This window comes from Corylus avellana, chromosome ca4 (assembly GCF_901000735.1).
Source record: "Corylus avellana chromosome ca4, CavTom2PMs-1.0".
In the NCBI taxonomy this organism is placed as follows: domain Eukaryota; kingdom Viridiplantae; phylum Streptophyta; class Magnoliopsida; order Fagales; family Betulaceae; genus Corylus; species Corylus avellana.
In genome coordinates this window covers 35,516,177-35,531,743 of record NC_081544.1, presented here as the reverse complement: position 1 = coordinate 35,531,743, position 15,567 = coordinate 35,516,177, and the positions used below count along the sequence as shown (strand labels likewise).

Genomic DNA, 15,567 nt, shown 5'->3' with positions numbered 1-15,567 from the left:
CCTTAAGCCAAATCATATAAATTCAACTTGGAAGAAACAAGCAAACAAAAAACACTGAGAAAAACATACTCTAAGACTGATGTATTATTTAGCTTATTATTAATCTAATACAAACATCCTAATATATAGGATTGGAAAAATATCACAATGACCAAACTACCCTCAAACCCGAATGACTTTTTTTTTTTTTGAATGGCAAACCCTAATGACTCTTTCAACATTCCCCCTCAAGCTAAATCATATAAATCATATAAATTCAAATTGGAAGAAACAAGCAAACGAAAAACACATAGAAAAACATATTCTAAGACTCCACCTCAAGTTGGAACAGCTTGGAGCACACAAGACCCATAAAAATTACAAGAAAATTTGCTAAAAGTTCGACGCCAGTCGAAAGCTCGTCGGAAACTGCAACAGGCGGTCAGATCTCGCCGAAAAACACCAAGGCCAACAGGATCTTGTCGGAAAATAACAAGGACCGATCAGAACCCATTGCAAAACACCAAGGCCAGTCGGATCTCGCCTCAAACACCAACGATAGATTGGATCTCACCGCAAAACACCAAGGCCGGTCGGATCTTGACAACTTACAACGATCACATTTCACGTGATCAACCAACAAGTATCGTCGTAATTAGCAAGATACATGCAAAACACGTTGGAGACACCAAAACCAAGTTGAAATACTGTTGAAAATCAAATAGGAACCTTCGTCAGAGACAGACCAAACTCGCCAAAGATAGGCAGAGTATGCCGAAAATACCAAAAATAGAAGCAAAACCAAACAGAATAAAAGGGAGAGAGAATGTGTAACCAAATCAATTCAATAAGAGCATAGAGTAACCCTTTGGGCTTTATCTGTGGAAGTAGGTCATAGACCGAACCACGTAAAATATTTTGTCTCTTCTCTATTTTATGATTCTGCATTTTATATTCATAGCATTATGAATTTATTCAAACAAACAAAAAAGGGAGAGAGAATGCATTTACCAAACTGAGAATAGTCTCCAAGGGGTAGTTCAATCAGTTGTGGACCATGCCTCATAAAGTAGAGGTCACTAGTTCGAATCCCCTCCACTTTTCCCTTGTGTACTCATAAATTCAAATTTATTCTTCTAGCAACAATTGTTTTCATATTTTTGTTAACATAAGCTCTAGGGTGAACTACAGATTTTCAGTTTTGCAAGCATCTTAATAAGGTTGCTCAATTACCGTTTAGGTAGTACTTATCAAAAAAATTGTTGTAGAGTAGGTGAATGATTGCTTGCTCAATTGTGTGAGAACAAGGTTGTTCAATTTCATAAGTTAAATATGTGTGTGAATCCTTTTCCTTCTAACTGATGGGAGAGTTGTTTTGTTTTTGTTGATCTATTTTTATCCAAAATATGAGGTTGTCATAACTTTAGTTTACTGGTAATAGAATGGCATCGCAGATAATGTTACTTTTCTGAACACGAGTTCATTATCGAGCTTGAAGTTCACCAAGGACTAGGTCATAGGTTTAATATTTCTTGTTCATGACGCACCCAAATGGAAATGAATAAATTTATGTTTTCAGAATGAGTTTGGAAAGTGGTATTTTTTGGAGCTGCACATGATATTAACAAATGTCGCATAAAGAAGACATAAATTTTTACTATATTGAGTATTAATTTGTCTTCCTATATTAGTAGATTATGAACAAAACCATATGCTTGGTTTTGTAGTTAAAATATGTGTGCACCATTGAGATTAACTCTTACATAGAATTCTTTTTGTTGTATATTATATCTAATCACTTCTCTGATGTTTTCCTATCATATCACTTATATATGTAAGAATTTAGATATTAAATTTTGCTGGGAAATAATTTTTATGTATGTCATTTGAGTTTTTAATGTTAATTATTACATAGATATATTTTTTTGACTACATAGATATATTTTTTACTATCAAACACAACATGCCTTCCCACTAGTTCTCTAAACAAAGGTGAATTTTGCAAGTCCTTTGTGCAAAAAGCAATAAGAATGATTTAGAATTAATATGACCCAAGTGTGTCGCCCTCTTACAAAAGAAAAAGTGTGTCGCCCTGGCCTCAAAATCTATTAAGAGCGTTGCTTATTTTTGATGGGTGAAGTGTGCGTATACTTCGAGCATAATTTATGAGGAATGACCTTTTGGATTATCTTTCATTTTGCAATTCATTGGTTGATGTTTTAATTACAGGTTGGTTGGTCGTTTGATGAGTTGATTAATGTCCAAGAAACAACGTTGCGTGGAGCAACTACAGGTTAGCTTATCTTGCTTATTTTGTAGTGTCTAATTTTTCAAAATTTGAGGTTGGAGATATATTATGATTTTAGTTTTTTTAACCTTCCTGTTTAACATTGGCAACTACGTGGCGGCATATATGAAAATCATTTGGTGAAACATTGTTCATAATTAAAATCATGTGCTTTTGAGATACAATACACTTACTAGGGAAAAAATCATTTCAATGAGAATAACTCTTCTATTGAAACTACTATCCATACCCTTAAGAATGAAGTTCTTAAAGAAGTCCATCACTCCATAATACACTTTTTTGAAAATTCAGCCCATCACAATCTTTTCTTTTTCAAGGCCCACTGATCAAGTTAGTTATTTTTATTATATTAATTAAAATATATATATATTTAAAAACTTTGAAATGTTAAGAAAAGAATTTAAAACAAACTGGTGGTAATTCTGTGAGTGTTGTTACTGTGTGAAAGATTGTTCCCTCTTGCATTTTGTGGTACTTTGGACAGAAGGAAAAATTAAAAGAGTAAACCCCTTATATATAACAGAGTAAACCCCTTATATAACAGAGTAAACCCCTTATTATTTTGGGGCACCAGGGTCTTCAAAACCTTGCAAAATTTAAACTAAAAGATTCAAACATTTTAGGTTTCACTCATTCCCACCACTAGGGCCTCTCCCTGTCCTATCTTTTCATTCACTTAGACCCCTTATTTTAGCACATAAGCTCAAGAAAACATGCATAGTGATTTAGGTAGAAGTTTGATATCTCCTATTACATAAAATTTTAGGCTCACCATTGTCTTCGACATGAATGGGTGAGATAATAGAAAAACTTCACATCCTATATCAATGTTTACCGGTCTTAGTTTCATAACCCTCTCAACAACGTTTTGGGGGAATAAAATGAAACCACTAAAAAAATACATACGATTGAATAAGGTAAGATTAAACTGAAATCACATGAGCATCAACATCCAATCCAATTCTCTATACTATAATTGAGTACTGCTGTCCTTAGTGATCGCAAGTAACTTTCAACTCTGTTTCAGCCCAAAATACAGCATGAACGAAGATTGCACCCACAAACCTTTCCTTTTTTTTCTTTTTTTTGATAGGTAAACCCTCAAACCTTTCTTGACAATGAAATTTTCAGCTTGAATCGAATCGATTAGTGGTGTAAGGATGTTGACTGCATGCCGTAGTGAAAACCACTAGTTCCTGAACAATGACACCAATATCATACAACTTTCCCTAAGACATGTTAAACGAGCTACATGCATAAGGAGATCAAAAAACCTCTAACAACATAAATTCCAACACAATACATGCATCTCCTTCATGCATATGATTAAATGGACAAAGACAAATGAGTTTGTCAAAGTACATATCCATAACTCATACCAATCACTTTTGAATTTCATAGCCAAAACAGCCCCTCTTTCAGGAAATTTCTATCTCACATACAACTCAATAGGGCTAACAAGTTTATTATAATACTTATTGATTTAAAGCTTACATTTTATGATTTTCAGTGCCTAGTGGAACAACATAAAGAAAGTTTCCAAGAAGGAGAACGTAAGAAATGTTTACCAATTACTTTTCGATTTCAATTATTTAGTCAATATCATTTACTAATTACTTTCATATTTTGTAGGCAAAAAGGATAGCTGATGTTTTGCTATCAAAAATCTTCGTTGGACGAGGATTTATTGATAATGCAAAAGTAACCTCTTTGAAAGAACAAATCCAAGGTAAGCTTGAAACCACAAAACTCTTAATTTAATGTATACATGAATAATAATTAGTTTTACTTGAATTAAATACAGCACATGTGATGGTATGCCATGAAATGAAATGGCATAACCCACGAGGACAAGACAGCTATGCCATGAACAGTGATGCGTCCTTGAAGGGTGAAAATAAGGTGGGTGGACTAAGTGTTATCGCTAGAAATGCACAAGGAATTCCAACATGGTTGGAAATGAGCTGGGAAGTAGGCTTCGGAAGTCTTACTTTGGAAGCATTAGTAATGTTGAGAGGAACAGAATTATCTCTTGCTGAATGGTGGTACATTGATGCGTCCTTGAAAGCGGTGTCCTTGAAAACGGTGTCCTTTAAAGTGTCCTTTAAAGCATCATTTAGAACGGACGCAAAGTATGTAACAAGGATGATTAAAGATAATACATATCTTCCAGACTGCTCGGATGAATATACTAAAGAGTGTGTATTTTTCTTAAGAGCGACATTGAAAGAGACTGACTGGACATTTACATATGCTTGTCGTGAATCAAACATTACAGCACCTGCAATGTTTGATTCACGGCAAGAATATGCAAATGTCCAGTCAATCTCTTTCAATGTCGCTCTTAAGAAAAATACACTCTTTAGTATATTCATCCGAGCAGTCTGGAAGATATGTATTATCTTTAATCATCCCTGTTACATACTTTGCGTCCGTTCTAAAGGATGCTTTAAAAGACGCTTTAAAGGACATCGTTTTCAAGGACACTGCTTTCAAGGGCGCATCAATGTACCACCATTCAGCAAGAGATAATTCTGTTCCTCTCAACATTGCTAATGCTTCCAAAGTAAGACTTCTGAAGCCTACTTCCCAGCTCATTTCCAACCATGTTGGAATTCCTTGTGCATTTCTAGCGATAACACTTAGTCCACCCACCTTATTTTCACCCTTCAAGGACGCATCACTGTTCATGGCATAGTTGCCTTGTCCTCGTGGGTTATGCCATTTCATTTCATGGCATACCATCGCAGGTGCTGTATTTAATGTAAGTAAAACTAATTATTATTCATGTATACATTAAATTAAGAGTTTTGTGGTTTCAAGCTTACCTTGGATTTGTTCTTTCAAAGAGGTTACTTTTGCATTATCAATAAATCCTCGCCCAACGAAGATTTTTGATAGCAAAACATCAGCTATCTTTTTTGCCTACAAAATATGAAAGTAATTAGTAAATGATATTGACTAAATAATTGGAATCGAAAAGTACTTGGTAAACATTTCTTACGTTCTCCTTCTTGGAAACTTTCTTTATGTTGTTCCACCAGGCACTGAAAATCATAAAATGTAAGCTTTAAATCAATAAGTATTAGAATAAACTTGTTAGCCCTATTGAGTTGTATGTGAGATAGAAAATTTCCTAAAAGAGGGGTTGTTTTGGCTATGAAATTCAAAATTGATTGGTATGAGTTATGGATATGTACTTTGACAAACTCATTTGTCCTTGTCCATTTAATCATATGCATGAAGGAGCTTCATGTATTGTGTCGGAATTTATGTTGTTAGAGGTTTTTTGAACTCCTTATGCATGTAGCTCGTTTAACATGTCTTAGGGAAAGTTGTATGATATTGGTGTCATTGTTCAGGAACTAGTGGTTTTCACTACGGCATGCAGTCAACATCCTTACACCACTAATCGATTCGATTCAAGCTGAAAATTTCATTGTCAAGAAAGGTTTGTGGGTTTACCTATCAAAAAAAAAAAGAAAAAAAGGGAATTCCCTTTACCAGTAAACTAAAGTTATGACAACCTCATATTTTGGATAAAAATAGATCAACAAAAACGAAACAACTCTCCCATCAGTTAGAAGGAAAAGGAATCACACACATATTTAACTTATGAAATTGAACAACCTTGTTCTCACGCAATTGAGCAAGCAATCATTCACCTACTCTACAACAATTTTTTTTGATAAGTACTACCTAAACGGTAATTGAGCAACCTTATTAAGATGCTTGCAAAACTGAAAATCTGTAGTTCACCCTAGAGCTTATGTTAACAAAAATATGAAAACAATTGTTGTGTTGGAAGAAATTTGTAGCTTAGAAGATAGTAATAAAATTCCTAGAAAAAAAGATAAATTTCTATCTTCGTAGCTTTTTAAGACGTTAAAAAAGCTTAAACCAGGCAACAAAAAATAATCAACAATCAACAATCTAGCACCAAAATGTTTGGCAAGAGCCTTTGCTAGTATCCTGATATATCTTTGAACCTACATAAATTCCATTTTGCATATAATGACTCACCAAGGATTAATAAGGGAAAAACTACACACACACACACACACACACACATATATATAGGTAATATTAAGACACTAATTTGAAGTAGATCAACAAAAAAATTCAATATTACTATAGGAGAGAGAGAGAGAGAGAGAGAGAGAGAGTAGTATTCAGTTATATGGTGCTGATTATTTTACCAGTGGCTTAAACTAAACGGTAAACACTAATATTCTAGAGTCTTGACAACATGACACATTGCCACAAAGGATAAAAAAATCCTTCCCTAGCAGACCTTGATTTGTCTGGAGTGGATTATACCAAAGCAATGTATATGTCTATTTTTCTCTAATATAGAAACATGAAAGCTGACTCTAGAAAGTCAAATAAATTTAAGGTAAATTGAACTTTCCCACCCTAAACAATAGGGTCATTTGCCAATGTCCCCTGTATAAATTTAAAAAATATGATTAACTTTCACATGCTTACTCCGCGAGCACCGGAAAATAAAAGAAAAATAAGCATGTGATACCATGAAATGTGATAAGTATGTGAATTTAAGTTTAAGTATAGGGAATATTAAAGAAACTTTAGGAAGAGAGATATTGCAATAGACCCCATAGTCTAGGGGGTTGATTTCTCACATTTAAAGTTTAGGGGAGATTAACTGACTTCATTGTCAACAAAAAAAAAATGCAATTTACACAATTAAAATCTCTCATGAGAACCAGTTGGTCAACATAAATGAGACAGGTCAAAACCAAAAAATTTGTACAATCCAAGACAAGTCAGAGAGGGCAGAGGTCCTTCTACAAGTATAAGATTGGGCTTATTGATTACTTTCACAAGAAAAAACATCTAGAGGGATACAGTTGGATTCCACACAAGAGCAAGAGAGATGCAAATTCAATCATAAGGTTTTCTGTCCTTAAATATGATGAATGTAGGCAACGCTTCTATTTTGTATTTATCATCAATGCTAGGATACTTCTTAGTGTCAATTTTCACCATCTATATCTTACACTCCAGCTAAGTATTGACTTTGTTGAGGATGGGATCCATGAATTGACAAAGACCACATGCAAACCATACCTAGGGTTACTCATTCTTCCGATTAAATTTAAATATGATCCTACTCAATTTTGCTATTCTGGAGATTACCAAGGACATGGAATTATTCCTAAACTAAAGGCCACACCCCTCTTAATAGGGTATAAGGTGAACAATACGAATTTGCTTCACGAATGAAAGATTACTTACAAGACAAACATAAATCTAGACAATTACGATAAAATGCTTATAAAGTTTTTCAGCAAGATGATTCCGCACGTTATGGCTTAATGTGATAACATAGGCTTACAAAATAGTCAGAGACATCATAGATGTTAGCAAAATCTGAAAAAAGATAGGAAGAGAAAAAAAATAAACATAAGTAGGGAAGAACCAAACAAGTGGCATAAAAGTCAACCAGTACAGGTTTGCCAGAGTTATCAAAGGAGGAACATGTTAGATTCTTGGCTTTTACCTACCTAAAAGATTTTTTTTTTTTATAAGTGACCTATATAAAAGAATTTGTCAATGAAAATGATGATAATTATTTGAGAAGAGCCTTTTAAACTTAGTATTACATAGGTTGCAAGCAAATGTTCAAGCAAACAACACAATACTACAACTGACGCTACTTTCAATGATTTTCTAAGCTATAAACATACTTACCCTCATGAATTTCTCCAATTGTAATATCCATGTCACTTCAACTTACTTTTCCAATATATTTTCGACAGTTGGGAGAGGACCAGTTTACCCTGCATCAAGGTATATAGAATCAAATAAATTTAGGAGCCTTTAAGGCAATATTTAACCAATATAGTGCTGAATAAAAAAGACATCAAGTTCAACTACTTCCTTGCAAAACAATCAGCAAGAGCCATCTTCAAAGAAGAAGGAACATTTATCAACATACTACAGGTTAAGGCATCTAAAGATACAAATTAAAACATACTTGAATAATTGATATGGTACTCTAATCATAATTTAAAAAATATTAGGTGCTGCAAATCACATGGAATTTTAGAGTCAAGTAATGAAACAATGAGCAGAGAAAATGATGAAGTAATCATTCTAATATATGCTCTAAAACTAAAAAGGAGAAGAGATTACGAGGAAGAGAGAAAAGGAGGAGCATACCTTTATAGCCATCCTTGAGACACAAACCCAGCTCCTCAAATGATTCATCAAATTGCTCCTAATAGATCTGTTCAGTAGCCACCAAATACTCCCCGGCTATAGGACACGTAATCTATAACATTTTTTAATTAAAAAAAAAAAAAAGGCTAAAGAAATTTTAAGGAATTTTAATTGTCAAAATTGAAAACTAAGTGATTGATTTTATTTTTCCCTTAACTTTATTAAACAAAACTGAATACACACAAATTTCATCACATACCATTACATAACGATGGACTTCCTCCATCCCATTTGCCTTGTCTCGTGCTTCTATGTCTTGACTTGCTGTCTTCAGAGTTTTGATCAATTGGAAGCTTATTTATTATTAACGTCATATTGCACCTGCAAAAGGCTTAGACATCAAGACAGGGGTCTATGACTCTCTTTACCAAATGATTAGACTTAGAAATCATAGACATCGGCTGAATAATAGACCTATTGCTTAGGGCAAAAAGTCAAATCATTTTTTTTTTTTTTCTCAACAACTTTGGTGGCATTTGTCCAACTTTCTCCGTTAGTCTATAACCACGCATGCCTAGTTTCTTCAAAATTCGTTAATGGCTTTGTTCTCTATTCTAGTTTATCTTCTAATATCAAATGCGGCTAAAGTTTCATAGATAAAAATTATAATAATTCTCCTGTAGGTATATTATAAACGAGAGAAAGAGAACTAGCTCTATCTATATAAATATTGTTACAATTAAACTGTATTTGAAACCTTACAAACCTATCTCCTTTAAATTTAAAGTACATGCATATGTACTGATTGTCCAGGTATATCTATTTGTATTAAATTACTATACAAATAATAATAATAATAATAAACACATATCACATATAAAAAATAAAATAAAATAAATTATAAAAAAAAAATTAAAAAAAAAAAACAAATTCAAACGTAACTTCCATTGAATTTCATACCACCGTTTGTACTGCATGGAGGCTCAAGCCCTCAGGAGATCGGAATCCGCCATCCGCCTGGATGATGATGATGAAGCTGTCTCCACTTCTTACAACACAAGTCGTTTACCACCAATGTCAGATCGCTGCTGCAAAAGGTTTCCAGAAACCGAATATAATTCTTTCTTTCTCGATAGCAAAGAAAAATATTTATTCTAGTTCCAAGCAATACGACAATGGTGGTAGATTTGATATGATAGATCCGACATAGACAAATCTGGTTTAGGCAAAGTGGTGCAGCAATGAAAGAAAGACTGTGGCAGACCGGAGGAAACGGAGGGGCGTCAACCTTGCTAAGGTATTAATTAGGCTAATATACAATTAGGGGGACTGTCGCGGATATACACTTGCTAACTCTTCCGAACTTAGAAAGCCTCCAACAAACCACGACGTATAGAACCAAGAGAAAGAGAGAGCAAGAACCAAGAGAATTCATGCAGAAAAAATACTCTAAATGAGCAAGAGAGAGAATTCATGCAGAAAAAATACCCTAAATGAGCAAGAGAAAAAATCGTCAAAGTCGAAAGGTAGATCTAGAAAAAACTCTAGAAGTAAAAAAGCTCTCTCAGGAAGAGAGAAACTCAGAAGAAAGAGATGTTGGATGTTGCAAAAGGGGTGAGGAGGAGGGCAACCAGGAGGTTTTCCCTCCTCAAGCTTGGCCGAAAATGGAGGCTTCAGGAGAGAGAAGAGAGTGTTTAGATATTTTTCTTCTTTGACTAGTTTCTATTGGCCTGTTGTGATTATCGCCTTTCTATGGTAATGTTGCACTTTTGCTTTTGCTTTCTCTTTTTTTTTCTTTTCTTTTTTTCTTTTCTTTTCTTCTTCTTTTTAACTCTTTTTTGGGAAATCACCGGCTATTTTCTATTGGCCTGTTGTCCGAGAGATTCTCGGGTAATGTTCACTTTTGCTTTTGCTTTTGCTTTTTATGTTTTTTTTAAATTCTTCTCGTTTCTTTACAACCTTTTTACAATAATGGAGGTGTCGGTGATGTGTTTTTTTCATGAGCTGCAAAAATTAAGGTACTGTTGAGAGTACAAATACTTGTTTTTTTTTCCTTTCGATTTCTGTGCTACCAAGTTCCCTTGTTTTTAAACGGGATATAATTCAGTCTTACAAAAAATATATATATATATATGGGATATAATTCACAAGTTGTAGTTGACTAGTCAATGCTGCCCATTCCGTTAAAGTAATCCCAGTACCACCTATTCCAGCTAATCCCGTTATCAAAGCCATCAACCACCCAACCTTCACAACTAAGCTGTCAATCCCGTTATGTGATCATCTTTATTTTTCTGTGCATCAATTTCGCTTAGGAAAAAACAAAAAAAAATTGATTATACAATTTATACTGAAGAAAGTGAAGCTGTATCTTAATTTAGGTCATGATTATTCATGACCGTTTTTTAAGTGTATATATATATATATATATATATATATATAGTCTATTAAAAAAAAATCAAATGTTATATATATTGTCATATTATTTAAATCACTTGCATCATTAAAGTGTAACAAATTAAAACTTTGACAGCATAATAAATCCTTATCATTTTACTTAAAAATAAAAATGAAGGACTTAATTAATCCATTATAACGAACCATAACGAGTCCTAAATTGGACTAGGAGTAAAAATAAAAAGCAAAGTTGAGTAGAAAAGATTGTTAAACCTTGATGGGGGAATATGGAGTTAGTTAGAAGTAATTTTCCTTGCACTAACTACTCCAAAATGTGCTTCATAATTTCATTCGTTGTGTCTATTGAACCATTTGAAGATTCAAACAAAAATGATCCGGATAAGGATCCACACGGTTGCAACAAGAATAAGAAGTCAAACCAATAATAAGATAGAAGAAGATGAGGAGAATGAGAATTCAAATGTTATCGATGCATTTTCAAATATACTTGTACATGCCTATCCATATCTAGAAGACACAGTTGCTTATGAATTATGATCCTTTATCAATCAATTTCCTATTTTTTGTTTTCAAATTCTTCAGGTCGATCCTTTCTCTTTTATTTTTTTAATTCCTTGTAACCCTTTACCTATCTACTTAAAGAAAAAAAACTAATGATTGTAGTTAGACTAAAAGTTTGCAAGACACAATTCGTACTAAAGGCCATTTTTGTTCACAAGATGGCATGCATCACGAGCCTCAATGTTATAAGATTGCCATGCTTCATTCATTTATTTCGGTGTCTTTCCCAAGGACCTCATAATAGATTTGTCACTCTCAATATGGAGAGAGTAGGAGAAAAAAGGAGTGGGTAATAGATGATGAAAAAACAAAATTTTTATGATAACAGGTAAATAGATGATGAAAAAACAATGAACCTGTAAAGATGCTCTCCTCGAAATCCCAACCATTTGCACGCTTCACGATGAGAATTCTCCCAGGCAAACATTTTTACGAATACCCAGTCACTGGTTCCTGCTAATGGATCAAACTAGTTTGTCCAAAAACATTAAGCAAAATGTCGGTGCATGTATCAGATCCGATATGTATCTAATAAAGAAGCCAAAAAATAAAAAAAATAAAAAACAAAATGAGCTTTTCTCTTCAAAATTAAAGCGCTTAATAGGCATAATCGACCATTTTAAAAAAAATAAAACTATGTTGCTTGATCGACAATTAGGTTACTGGGTTCTTCTGTAGATTTCTTTGTTCAGCTAGATTAGTTTAGTATATGCCATGTACGACTGATCAATTAAATATCGGGTGATAGTAAGTTGAACGAGGAACATTTGAAATCAAGAAAAAATCTAAATGATTTAATTGTCAAAATAAAAAAACTAAGGAATTAAATTATAATCGCACAAGAACCTAAACTGATTTCAAGTTCTATTTTTATTTTTTATTTTCTCAACATTGTTGGTGTATTTGTCCAACTTTATCGGTTCGTCTATAACATTTGTAACCAATGCATCTCTAGTGTATGACCAACAATTCGTTAATGGCTTTGTTCTCTATTATATGGATTCATTATCTTCTTCTATTATCAAATGTAGGTGATGTTTCACCCAACAAAATTGTAACCATTCTTCCCCTTCTGGTAATTATATTATATTCTTCGCGAGAAAGAGAACTTAGATCTATCTTATGTATCACTGTTTGGTACGATTAAATGAAATTGGTACTATTTGTGACTTTGTAAAACCTATCACCCACATTAAATTTAAAGTATATACATATAGACCGAAGGATTGACCAGGTATATCTATATGTATTAAATTAGGAACAAAACCAAATACAAATACAAACACATAACTTTGGTTGAATTTCATACCGTTTGTGCAGAGACTCTAAGGTTCATCCTTTATCGTTTATGGCCAGAGATTAGATCCGGATGCCATCATCCACCCACAACCAACGTCAGATCAGAGCTGCAAAAGGTTTTTGATTTACTAAATAAAGAAATAAAAATAGATAGTTTCAGTCTGACACACAAAGTTTAGTCAAATCTGGTTTAAAGCAAAACTGTGCGCATGGTGAGGGAGTTCCGATGAAAGACTGCAACACAGACTGGAGGGGAAAAGGAGGCGGCTGACCTCACCATCAAGGTGTTTAGGCTTAGGGTTCTATAATGATGATATTGATGAATATAAGAAAAAATCTTGCGTTTCGAACTCCAACTCTTACACGCACCGCACGCTTCCAACAAATCACGTGTCTTCTCCGACACTGACAGGTAGACAGTTTTGTTTTTTTATTTCTTGTTTTCTTTTTGCTTTTTTTTATTCTTTTTTCTTTTATATTTTAACCACTTAAGGTAAAAACAAAAATTACATGATTGTTTACCGCTATTTCGTGGCATCCAGTCATCTGGGTCCACGTATGACGCATAAAGTAATTAATTTATTTATTTGGACGTTTCCCTACCTGGAGGTAGAGGTGGAGGGGGAAGAAGTAGGCCGTAGGCGTTGCCGTCGACCACCATCGGAAGTCTCAAAAACTGTATCGGTATGCCGTTTCCATGAGCAAGCCATCGGCCATGCGCCGTGCTAGTCAAACCCCAGCTTAGTCTAGACAGACAAATTCACAGAAAGTAAGAGAGGTTCTTCACAGAGTGCTATATATACTATTATAAATCATCTATCTTTACTCCCACTATAGTTTTTTTAAAAGATATCTTGATTTAATAACCCCTCTCAACCCCCCATAAATTAACTTTTACTCCCACTATAATTTTTTTGATATCTATCTTGGTTTAATGCCCACGCACAACCAGTTGTAAGGGGCAGCGACATTATTGGCCGGGCAAGCAGAGAGGATTATTTTGAGTTTCACATCTCAAACTTTTATAGTTGCAGAGATTAGAACTACGTACACGTCACAGAGAGCAAAAGACATACCGGAGATCATATGCAACAGCAAGAACGAAGCTGGCAGGTAGGGCATGAACAAAGCCGGTAGCCTGTATGGAAAAACGAACGCCTGCAGGGATAATATATGCTTGCTTCAACTATGCTGCATACCTTTGTTTTCTTCCTTTACCCTTTCTTTTCTGGCAATCAGCTCTTCTTCTTCTTCTTCTTCTTCTTCTTCTCTTTCCTTAGTTTCTCTTGCACATGAATCTCTCGCGTTTCAGTGGTAAGGGTTGTTGTTTCTTCACAGCCTTTTGCTTCTTCTTTTTTTCTCGGTGTTTCTTCATCCAAACAAGTAAATATGAAAGTACTACTTGTTTTTTTTGAAGTATTGTTGCTTTCACCTACCACGGTCTATTTTATTTATGAGATCGTATGTATATATTGTTCCTTTTCTGTTCCGTTGTAATACGTCTTCTTGTTTAAAACAACAATGCATAATCGCTTTGGAGATTCTCTTCTTGTTTTTTGGTACGTAGATCAGTAGATGCCGTATAATTTACAAGTTAAAGTTGACTTGTCAAGGCTGCCACGTGATCCCCCAGTACCACCTATTGCAGCTAAAGCCATTATCAAGCTGCTGCACAGCCTGCACGTTTTAACCCACAGCGGGGGGTGGGGGGCCCATCCTGAATTTGAAAAGCGTGAATTGCCACTAGGCAATCCACTAATAAGCCCCCCTTAGTGGAAATCCGCTAGGCAATCCAAAGAGTAAAAGCGTGGATTACCTATTAGATTGCCTAGCAGTCTTTTTTTTTTCTTTTTTTCTTTTTTTCTCTTTATCAATCCGGCCAACCAAAAAAAAAAATTGGTGTATATTTTTTCTAATCTATTGGATTTGCAGGGAGGATACATACAACTTAAAAGAAGTCTTGAAAAAAAAAAAACAAAAAAAACAAATGGTTAGGATAATAAATGATAAGATAAGAACAAAATCTACGGTGATCCATAAATTTTTATTTTTTCTATATTCTTATTTTAGACATCATTGTCATTGAAGAGGTGACCAAATTTATTATTAAATATGTAAAATTATTTACACAGAAGTTATATTTTCAAAAAGAATAATAAAGAATGTGAAGCTGTATATTTATTGTGTCTGAACTGCTTTCCGTGTCAAAGTTTCAAACTTAACAGTAGAATTGAATGATGAGTTGAACCCAACGCTTCCTAGTTCCTACATTAAAAGCACCTCCAACCAAATTTCCTACAATAATTAATTCATCGCTGTAACATTAAAACCACTTCCAACCACCTCTTGTAATTTGGAGAAAAGCGTTTTCTTTTCTTTTTTTTTGTTTTTTTCCAAGTAGGTGAAAGCATTTAAAATTATGATCAGAAGTGTTACATTTTTTATTTTTTAATCTATTATTAAATTTACCCAAGCTTTAGATAATATTTAATTAGTTATATTTTAGCCATATTTTTGTTCCCTAAAAAAATAAAAGAACAAACCTACCCATTAAATATAACTAATTAAATATTCATCAATTCACTTAAAATGATCTAGTTCCACTTTGAAGGCCTAGATCGAGTTTGGTTGAAGTTAATATAATGCCAACTATTATAAAGATTCATTAATTCAGGGTAAAAATAAAGCTTAGTTGGATACAGTGCTAAGATTTACTTGGTTACTAGCATGTGCAGAGGTAGTGGTTAGATAGTACCTCTATGATATTACTAATAATTTTGTTTGACATGTTCACACGAGAAAGAGGGAGTGAGGGA

General features: G+C 33.9%; 1 long non-coding RNA gene across 8 annotated transcripts; it reads right to left on the bottom strand.

The window, feature by feature from the left end:
- Positions 1–66: 66 nt before the first annotated feature.
- LOC132177461 (uncharacterized) lies at positions 67–14,154 on the bottom strand. 8 transcript variants are annotated; one of them, XR_009439771.1, is made up of 11 exons: positions 13,828–14,150; positions 13,355–13,497; positions 12,762–12,858; positions 11,809–11,921; positions 9,434–9,561; positions 8,733–8,854; positions 8,474–8,585; positions 8,003–8,091; positions 5,292–5,334; positions 5,116–5,212; positions 687–5,040 (listed from the first exon to the last, which is right to left on the bottom strand). It is a non-coding gene; the product is annotated as an uncharacterized LOC132177461 (long non-coding RNA). The 8 variants fall into 8 exon arrangements; XR_009439770.1 differs by having other exon boundaries at positions 5,116–5,334; positions 13,828–14,154; XR_009439772.1 differs by lacking the exon at positions 5,116–5,212 and having other exon boundaries at positions 687–3,483; positions 13,828–14,144.
- Positions 14,155–15,567: the final 1,413 nt, after the last annotated feature.